Genomic DNA, 11,503 nt, shown 5'->3' with positions numbered 1-11,503 from the left:
AAGAGGAGCAAAAATACAGTCTTGTTATTTAAGCCAAGAGGAGCTACATAATATCAGCATCAGCATTCTTGTTAAGATGAGACTTAAAAGCTAAAGAAAGGAAGTTGCTGTGCACCATGTTTTTTTTTTTCTACTTGGCAGTAGTCTGTTTTTTATACATCTGGCTTTGTTGTTGCTCTAGCTAATAATAATCTACTTAACCTAACAGATGCAAACTGGCTAAATTTGCTAGCAGTTGGTAAGCTCGTGAGCTTCAGGTTGACTGAACGTCGCTGTGAGGAAAAGTGAAAACTGGGAAATAAAGTATCATTATGAAATGAAATATGACATTAAAACAATAAGTTTAATTTTGTTTTAATTAAAAACCTGTTAGTACAATAAGAAGAATGAAATAAACAACATTCCTCATGAGAGAATTTTGGTTTTACTCTTTCTATTTTACAATTTATTCAATTATTTCACAGTGTATTTATTTAACATCGATCACCGGTGGGTTCCGTATTTATCACACCAACTGGTTACCCATCGTAATTTGAGCCTAACCTGAACCCTAAGCTAATTCCGATCAATCTAGCTGGCTAAAGTAATATTGAACCCGTGTGAGTCGATGTGAACTAAGTGGATCAATAAACCAGTTAGCTGCATGGCAACACAGTCAGATAGGCGCTAATCCCTCAGCTATCTCTCCCACATTTGCCTTATTACACATCTGCCATGAGAACACATCAACATTGGTCCAGCATGTAGCTTTTATGAAGATCTTGTTCAGGCCCTGTGAATGTGTTATGAAAGGCATCTAAAGTGTTTCTGGTGCAGTGGAACTAAAAATAACCTTGCTTAGGTCTGCCTCTGCTGTAAATAATTCTTGTGATTTTTTTTTGGGGGGGGGTGGGGGGGTTTGTGCATTTTATTTTGAAGATAAAGGGAGGTAGGTATATACCTCACAGCATGAACTATGACATTTTATGGCCTTATATCTGAATGACCTCACGCTTTAGTCATTGTCTGATTGGTTTCAGTGAAAGTCTCTTGTCATTGAAGCCTCCTACTTTCAAATGTAAAGCACTATCTCAGTATCTAAAGAGATATATTTTCTCAGCCTCACTTAACAAAGCTACTATTTTGGTAGAATTTGACAGTGCACAAAGCAAGCCAAAAGATAGATTTGACTTGTATACATGTGCGCATATTTATGTACATATAATCACACAAAAGCCATTATTTCAAAGTCATTTATAAGCTGCTAAATAATGCCAAAAAAGACAGAATTTATATAGTGTCAGTATTCGATATCACTTTACATTTTGGTTCACAGGATCAATTGGATTATAGTACAAGTAACATCTGTGTTTGGATAATTTCCTATGGTGTACTGTATAGTTAGCTTTCTGATTTTACTGGATGTTACATCCGGGATTTTCCTATTTATATATTTGTCAGATCTGTTGTGCTGATTCTTTTCAATGTGAAAATATTCAAAGTATCTTTGTTTCAAACAGTAGCTCTAATGGACTCCTTCGTGTTGTCAGAGCAGTTTGTCTTCAGGCGCAGGTTAATTTAGTTTCAGACTACTTTTACATGCACTTAAGTAGTCTCATGATAACCAGCTTTTGCTAGTGACCTGATTCCTGACCCTTATGTGGCAAACCTAGTTTTCTTCATCAGTTAAAGGTGTTAAATGCTAATGTACATGACGGAGATCCAGGACAGGGAAGGCATCATCACTGTGGTCGTAATCTAGCTGATAGGCAATGTTCTTGCATCTAAAATCCTGTCTGTAATAAACAAACCCATTGATTTCTCTATTATGAAAATACATGGTTTATTAAATTGTCCGAGTCTGATCCAGCACCGAGGAATTTGGTGAATTGAAACCCAGAATCACATATTAGAGCCCATCCCTTCACATTACCATCAATCCAAATGCGCCAATCCAAAAATGTTAACGTGCCAGTGCCCTTTCACTCACCAACTTTCTCATATACCCTATTAGATACACTTATAATATGGCAAAGTTGAATAAAAGTGTGCTAGAAATTTGCTTTCTGTCTAAACTGTGGTTTTAAAGAAATCCGAGTATTGCAGTGCATCTAAACAAGTCATCTACTTTCATGCCTTAATTCGATTTCTGACAGTTACCTGGTTTCTTATGTGCATGTAAATGTGGTGAAACCTTTGAGAAATCCTTTTTTCCCCCGCGGCCGTGGTGTGACTTAAGTATGGACAAGTTGTAGAAATTTCCTTTTAGAGATGGAAACCGCATTTACCATCGCAGTTCAATGTTTGCACAAGGAATTCTGCAACAGACTGAATATTTACCTAAAGTTACATTCCTCAGATAACTATTAGAATCTGGCTGTAACAGTTAGGCCTGGTAGTGAGTTATATATTGTGATATCTTGTAGAGTATTAGGTTTCAAAAACTGTATAAAGAAATAAGTTTAAGTGAATGCTAGAAAGCATGATGGTGATGAGATTTCCTGAATGGCTTTTTATGGGAGGCCAGACTGCTGAAATACAAGGTGTGCAATACGCATACATGCAGCAGCCGGTCTCCAAGGATCATGGATGGGTTCAGCTGTGCCTTGCAGCACATTGCTCTCAGGATGCTTTTAGTTTTCTAATTTCAAGTCTTTTTTTCCTGCCAAAAACCAGTGGTTACTGGCACGACTGTATTCTGCTCTCGTAGTCATTATATTTTGTGAAAATCCTACATGTAACATGTAGTATGTTAAAATTAGTTACGTACAGTTGAAACATGGAGATTGCATTGGAAAACTTCGTATTTTTAGTGTATATCCTCTTTAATGCACCTTGAGATCTGCAACAGAGAGCTAACAGGGTGGGTTTATGTGGCGCAACCTCAGTCAGATGAAATAATGTCGCGTGTCCATGTAGCCAAAGACGAACACCAACTAACGACCTAAAAAAAACTATTTGATTTCCCATTTTTTTTCACAACATGCCAATTATCTGGCAAGTTTTGAACCAGTGACCTTTACATCTTCCCATTCGTGGGCCTAAGGATGTTAATATTGGATACTAACCATGGCCCCCAGGTCATCAAGTTCAACCCATCACTTGCAGTATTCCCTGACCTGATTACCGAATGGTTACTGATTCATGCTCCTAGCAGCATTAACTTTCTTGATTTTAATGATCACTTGCCTTTTATCTTCTCCCACAAAGTGCTGCATGAAACACTCAGCCTACAGTTGCACAGAAGTTGTACCACATAAAGCCAACCCTTAGGCAGGACCATGCTTTGAGTGCAATTAAAGGGAAATGCCACTTATTTTCAGGATTCAGGAATGAACTGGTACCCCTAGGCCTGCTATTAAATTGCCTGATTGTGCATTACAAATTTGGAGTATAGCGTCACATGAGTTTTTCCCTTAATGTCTAGGACTTCATTGTGAGGTCAATAACAGAAATGCTTTAGGGAAGAACTTATTGTTTGGGCATTTTATTATCTTAGTAAATGATTAAAAACAACGTAATGTTGAGCTTAAAGTCAAGAAAGTTTTCACTTGTAGTAAAGGAAGCGGCATCAGACAGTGTTTTGATGACATCACAGAGCCGTATATATATTTGTCATTTAGTTTAGGAAAGTGTTGATTATTATAAAGAAGATTTGTATGAGAATTTTTAAACCAAGTGGTATTACTCTTTAACGGGGCTAATTGTGTGAGCCTGACTTTGTCTCATTGGTGGTGCTTTAAAAATATATATTTCTTTATAATGTTTAAGTACAACCGTGGTATATGAACAGACATAAAGAAAAAAAAACAACAACTGTTGAATGTGTTTTGCCCAAATGAGTTTTTGGGCTTTGCTGACTTTGTTTTTTCATGAACAAAGACGAGGCCACTTGAGGCCGGCTGTCTGTTCATGAGAAGGTGAAACAAACTGCCTAAATGTTTCTTCATGTGAAACAATCAGATTGCAAGGCTGCTGTCAAGGTTGTTTCTGGCATTTGGCTAAAAGTTTGCGTGCCGTCCTTTTGTCTTCCCCCCTGAGATAGTTGAATTGTCATGGATTCCAGGGCAAAAACTCTAAAGCTCTAAAATCACAAAAATCAACATGGTTCTTGATTTAAAAGACCAAAATTTAGACAATGAGTGTTTTGACTCTAATGTGTGTGTGTTTCTTAGTGATAATAAAATCCCTCTTGGACTGGAGTAGTCCGTTGCCCTGATGAACTGTTAAGTAATCAGTAACTGTAATGGAAGCCACAACTTACTTACAAATTACCAAAATAAAAATGGTTTGTTATATTGTGTTGTATTACTTGTAGAAATATTATTTTCTCCATTAATGGGTAAATCACTGGGTGATGTTCACAGACATTCATGGCTGTGTGGGACAAAATAAACTATCTCTACATTGGCAGCGATTAACAGCACATTAAAACTTGGAGAGGCTTCATTATATTGTCCTTGAAGTCCAGTTTATTCATGAAGACATGCACACAACAGAAGCTGAACTGCTGATTTTGAATACAAGCGGGTGTGTTACTATTTCTGGCACACTACCACATTGCTTTCACCTTTGTGTCATTAGATAAAATGCACTCATGAGCACTTTCCCCCACACGAACACAAGGGAGGATACAGTAAACGTAGGGACGTGGCATTTTGTTTATCGTGGCTTTCCTTATTGGGAAATATTTTAAAGTTTGTCCCCATTTCTAAGACGGCTTCTAAAAGGACAGTCTTTTCGCGGGGCGATAGACTACTTCCAGAACCAAAATAAAACCCTTATTATTACTCCAAAAGAAAAGTATTTTGGAGCGAATTACCTATCCAGTATTTTACTGCTTTGCCAGAAGGTTAAACTATAGAGGCCAGAACGGTGGATCGTAGTCCCCTCCCTCCCTTTTTAAGTGTCGCAAACAACTAAGCCACAAATGTCTAGAATTGACTTTTGCTTGTTGATACAAATTGTATCTATACCTTGAATGTAACAAAATATGAAATGTATAATATGAAGATAGTTTTATTTAAATAAAGGGGGTGGGGGGGTAAAAAATCAATGCCATAATGTTTGTGACACTGTGTGTCACTGGGAGTAGCCCATTGGTATGTACTAATTCTTACTAGGTACAGTAGTTAATTTACAGGGACATTTACGTGCTACCTAAAAGTGCACAGATACCCTGTGTACAGCAGTAAGCATCATGTCCCCTCTGTACATAGTCACACGTTTGTGTGTATATGTATATATGTGTATATATATATATATATATATGTGTGTGTATGTATATATGTATATATATGTGTATATATGGATGTATATATATATGTGTGTATATATGGATGTGTGTATATATATGCGTGCATATATGTATATATGTGTGTGTGTGTATATATATATATATATACATGTATGTATGTATGTGTATGTGTATATACATGTATGTGTGTATATATGATACACATGTACATATATATATATAAATAAAGCGATCTGTAAATGTAACAGTTACTTAAGTTGTTCAGATACTTCAGATAATTTCTGTGTTGTAACCCCTGCACATCGGTTAAAGTGCATCTAGTTCCTCTGAGCTGACATATCTGCTTTACGCTATTTTCATGGGAATCTCCATATTTTTGAGTATATTTTGCCTAATAAAACATGCCAAAGTTATTGTTGGGTGGCTTTGTCAAAAATGATTTCTTGTGACTCAGCTCGCGGGTTGTCAAGCAATGAATTCTATATTTCCGAGGACAGAGGATTTCTTTTCCACACACTGTAAACTCAGAGTAACTTCACTCAAAACACAAATCAGAGCTCACCCTGGCACTTTAAAACGGTTAATAGCATGATACAGAAATCAGAGTGTATCGTTGTCTGATCACGAGGTGTCAGATGATGTCACCACATGCCAGCCACATAATCGCTTGGACGCAGACATCAGTTTCATACTGACTGCCAGATTTCACTTGTGATTTGGGTTTGATGTTTGTTGCACTTCCAAGATACAGATGCTTTTTAAAACTGGAATTTCTTGGGAGTGTTTGACGGTTGATTTCATGACTAACCCTCCATGTTGACAAGAGCAGTGGTTTGTTGAATTGTGATTTCTTTTCCTTATTCACCAGTTGTAATTCAATAATTTTGCTATCTGAGGCCAGTTTGTATTAGATTAGCACAATTTTCAAGATGTTAAGACTGATATCGTCAAAATTATATTTCCTTAAGTTCAGAATCTGTTGTTGGCTAAGATCAAGACCAAAGTGATTTTTGATGTGGACACATTACATACCCGTTATGAGAAGTGGTTCAGACAGTTGTGAAGCCCTTGGCGGCGTGTGGGTTGTGCCACCACTGCCGGTGTATGAAATGCCGCGACACGAGGCACACACATTTAAACATGACTGTACATATACAGCATACAGTGTAATACTCAGGTTAAGTCACAGAAACATTTTAAATCACCGACTTGGTTGTTTTCTAAGACTGAGGAATGCAGTGGTCACCTTTCTGAAGTGTAGGTATCCTGTTCCAATAGACCACCGGGTCTGAAATGTACAAAGGGAAATATAAAGCAAGTTTTTTGTGTGTGTGTGTGTGTGTTGTGATGATCTGCAGTATTGTATTTCACACTGACTGGAAAGCATTGCTTTTATAGACCAAAATATATTAAAAAAAAAAAAAAATAGACTATTTGGGTCTGTGGGCTCAAACAAAATGTAAGTCTTAATGACAAACTGTGTTTCTCTGCATAAATAAAGCAAAATTCTGTTCAAACTGTGTTTTATCCTTTTTAATTAGCGACTCGATTAATGACGTGTTCTGTGGGAGGTAAGTAAACGAACACATTAAACTTTGCTACGCTATCTGAGGTGAAGAAAGGAAAGAAAATCCTCGGTATACTGACTATAATGTTTACCCGTCATCCTCTGGTGTGCGCAGTATGTTACAGGTTCTGGGATTTATGTTCCACTTATTCAACAATGAATAAATTCTTTTTAAATTATAGTCATACCACTATAATAACGTCATGTCTTTTCTATGACAGCTGAATAGATGGTCGCAAATAATTGTCCATTGAAAATAGTCTCCATTGTCCGTTAGAGGAGGGTGAAGCCAACAATCCAGCCAATGAATGTCATGTCTTATTTTTGGTTCGGTAATGGCGTGGCAATGCCATGATGATTTAAAGGGTACAAAGGGAACCAAGTAAACTCGGTTCTATCGCACGGAGTCACACATCACGAAAAGGTGCAAATGTCGGCCAATACGCCGTCAAGGTCGTGACCTTTTTACCCCTTATATGGCACGGATCTATTTTTGTGGATTTCCAGTCAAAATGTTTTCACACAGGTTGTTTGAAATAATAATAGAAGACGTGTGAATCAATGAGGAATTCCATGACACTCGTACCCCTTGATAATTAAGCCAGGCCCTGCTGATGCATTGTTTCTTCCGTACCTAATGCTTTCAACCACTCTGATTATGAACAGGTTACACGGCACACGCACGCTATCTGCTGGTAGGATGGTGCAATAGCAAAATGCTTGTGTCATGAATACATGAACTGCTTTTACAAGCGGCACAGGAAAATGAATAAGAGCCGATTGTGGCTAAGAATCTGTTGTCCCGGGCTAAGTTCTAACAAAGGACCTAAAATATTCCCCTTTCAAGAAAATAATAAAACGCATGAAGACGTGTACAAGTCAGAAGTTTTTTGTTTTTTTTACAACTGCTCTCAGGGCTGTTACAGTTTCGGTGAGAAAATTAGTGTTAATATTAGCAATAGAAATATAGTAGTCTTGTAATGCTATGGTACTGTGGGGAAGCAAGTTTGAACAGTAATTGCACATCTATACTGCAACCAAATCGCCTTTTTAAATATTTATCCCTCAAAATGTTCCTTTGTTTGGTTCCCTTTGCAGAAATATGAACATGTGACAAACTACATGTATATTGAAAAATTATTAGAAGCTTAAATTTCCAAATTGTCATTGGAATTAGTTTATTGAAGCAATACTTTCACTCCAAAGGGAAATGTTGAGTTCCAACAGTTTTGTTTTTACAGCACTTACAGTAAATTGCCAGGGATCGGACACGTCTGCTCTCGTTGGCCATCGGAGAGATCACGACACAGTTCTACAGGTCTGGTCAGTGTCGGCCTGGATTTTGACACAGCATCTTGCCCTTGATGTGACTGCTGCGTGCAGCTGATTCAGCGGGTTGAGACTGTGGGAGGTCATCTTATCCTCGGAGAGCAGGAATGATATATAAATATATAAATGCAGTGACGTCTCCTGTGCTGCGCTCTCGCTGGGAATATTACAGCACCACTCAAGTCTCTGGGGACTTCTTTATGTACTGTAGTCATTGTTGTTTTCGTTTTACTTTTAAAGCATAAAACTCGAATGCTGTCGTCATTTCGGCTTGCAGGCGTATACTTACAGCATTGCACTCTTGTTTTGCATAGATTTTGAATGGGAATTGCAGTTTAAAGTAGGAAATACAGCTAATATGCTTGTTGGAAGCCATAATCGGACAAAAACTGAAGCTAAAAACAGGAAACAAAAAAAAGTACACAGGAAAAGTAGGCATGAGGTATAGTCTGTCATGATGAAGCAGGCTGGACTCTCTGTTATGCTGATGAAACGTTTTGTGACACATTTTTAGGCCAGCTGATCCTCTGACAGCATGAGAAATCCCAGTCAACATAAAGCTCTTGAGGATGATCTGGGCTGTCCCTTTACGGAGGCATTTCTGTTTCTCGGAAGAGATCGACCCCTCTAAGAGACAGAAGAGGTCACAGAGCAGTTTGATAACCATGAAAACACCTTAAACAACGCATCGCTCTCTACTGCCATGGTCAGCACATCATAATTCAGCTGCAAGCTTTACGGAGCAGAGTTTGTATGTTTGCCATTGTTCCATTAACCACATTAACGGTCTCCACCCCATTACATTATGTTGCTCCTTTCCTGCTTGGTATGACGTACGGGGAGTTCAATAAAATAATGTGACATATCATTAAAAGGTTATTAGTGTGATGAAACTGAAGTATTATTTCTGCTTCATCATTGGCTGTACAAGCTGAATACCAGCTGAATATCAGTGAGCGGTACAAGGCTCCAACTGCAATGGTGGGTCATGAACTGACGGCCAGTTTGTGGTCACTTTACAGATGTAAAAATGTGATTTTGTCACCTCACAGTTAAAGTCCTTTTACACGCATGACTCCGTGTATCTTTATCTGGAGGTGCAGTATCTTTGCAGGATATCCTTCGGAGACTCACTCACTTCATTCATGTCTGAAACAAAAAGGATACAAAGACAGTTTTGAGGTACTTGTACTTTACGTGAGTGTTTCCATTTGATGCTTTTACAGAAATCAGTGTGAAGTTAGTCACATTTCAAATGTCTATAAGATGTCAACAGCTCCACCAAATAGTGATTTTCCCCTTTAAACTTCTCACATGGCTTTATATTAATAAATGTTCAAAGGATCAATATCTCACAAAAAAAAAAATGCAAGATTAGAGGGAAAAACCCTGAAAACAGATTTGTGGAACTGAACTTTTTTTTGTTTCCTTTTCTAATAATCATCTGGCGACCCATCACATGTACAGTGGTGTGAAAAAGTGTTTGCTCCCTTCCTGATTTCTTATGTTTTTGCATGTTTGTCACAATTAAATGTTTCAGATCATCAAACAAATTGAAATATTAGTCAAAGATAACAAGTAAACACAAAATGCAGTTTTTAAATGAAGGTTTTTATTCTTAGAATTCATGGTTCCATTTATCACAGCAAGTCTTCCAGGTCCTGAAGCAGCAAAACAGCCCCAGACCATCACACCACCACCATATTTTACTGTTGGTATGATGTTCTTTTTCTGAAATGCGGTGTTACTTTTATGCCAGATGTAACGGGACACACACCTTCCAAAAAGTTCAACTTTTGTCTCGTCAGTCACAGAGTATTTTCCCAGAAGTCTTGGGGATCATCAAGATGTTTTCTGGCCAAAATGAGACGAGTCTTAATGTTCTTTTTGCTCAGCGGTGGTTTTGGTCTTGGAACTCTGCCATGCAGGTCATTTCTGCCGAGTCTCTTTCTTATGGTGGAGTCATGAACACTGACCTGAACTGAGGCAAGTGAGGCCTGCAGTTCTCTGGATGTTGTCGTGGGGTCTTTTGTGACCTCTCGGATGAGTCGTCGCTGCGCTCTTGGGGTAATTTTGGTCGGCCGGCCACTCCTGGGAAGGTTCACCGCTGTTCCATGTTTTCTCCATTTGTGGATAATGGCTCTCACTGTGGTTCGCTGGAGTCCCAAAGCTTTAGAAATGGCTTTATAACCTTTTCCAGACAGAGATCTCAATTACTTTCTTTCTTATTTGTTCCTGAATTTCTTTGGATCTCAGCATGATGTCTAGCTTTCGAGGATCTTTTGGTCTGCTTCACTTTGTCAGGCAGGTCCTCTTTAAGTGATTTCTGGATTGAGAACAGGTGTGTCAGTAATCAGGCCTGGGTGTGGCTGGAGAAATTGAACTCAGGTGTGATAAACCACAGTTAAGTTATGTTTTAACAGGAGGGGGCAAACACTTTTTCACACAGGGCCATGTGGGTTTGGATTTTTTTTTTCTCCCTTAATAATAAAAACCTTCATTTAAAAACTGCATTTTGTGTTTACTTGTGTTATCTTTGACTAATATTTAAATATGTTTGATGATCTGAAACATGTGACAGACATGCAAAAAAAAAAAAAAAAAGAACTCAGCAAGGGGGCAAACACTTTTTCACACCACCGTATCTGCTGACCCTGGATATGAAACTGGATATAAAGTAGTTCAAACAATAGCTTCACCTGCAGCAGCTACAACAGTTACATGCTTACACGCTGATGCTTCACAATTAATAATCCAATGACGTCATACTGTATATAACAATACATCAGTCAGAGGGATGAAAACAGTACTTTTTGATACTGTGACTACATTGTTCTACTTCTTTCACCAGTGTACAATCTCATTGGAGAGAGAGAAAAAAAGAAAGAAACATATTCAGAGATTGTAAATATGTATCCAAGTTGGAAGTGAACACCACAGACCTTTGAAGTACTTTTTTTTTGGTTTGGTCAGACCGTGTGAAGTTAGGTTATGTATTTGGTTTCCGTCTCCCACTTGTAATTTTGCAATGAAGAATTTGTGTGGAAACTGTATTCACTAATAGGTGTCGGGTTTAGGAACGACGCTCTCGCACCTCACGGAGAGGCTTTAAACAGCTGTCGATGTGTTGCGGCCCGCTCGGGGCTCCTCTTCCCACATTTCTGCATCCTCCTAACACGTCAAAAGCGTCCTCACACACGAGCAGGATCCGGCCAGACGAGCTGTTGTCTCCTGGTGTCTGTTAGAGAGACAGAGAGAGACAGAGAGAGAGAGAGAGAGAGACAGCGCTGTCGCTGCTGAGGGAGGCGAGGCGAGCAGCAGCAGCCATGATGATGCGGCTTGGCTGCGGGCGGAGTCTGCAGCTGCTGGCC

This window comes from Brachyistius frenatus, unplaced genomic scaffold, assembly GCF_029030835.1.
Source record: "Brachyistius frenatus isolate BFR_SWC_R1_liver_20210118 unplaced genomic scaffold, ASM2903083v1 Contig_34, whole genome shotgun sequence".
NCBI classification, from domain to species: domain Eukaryota; kingdom Metazoa; phylum Chordata; class Actinopteri; family Embiotocidae; genus Brachyistius; species Brachyistius frenatus.
This window is presented reverse-complemented; position numbering follows the sequence as displayed.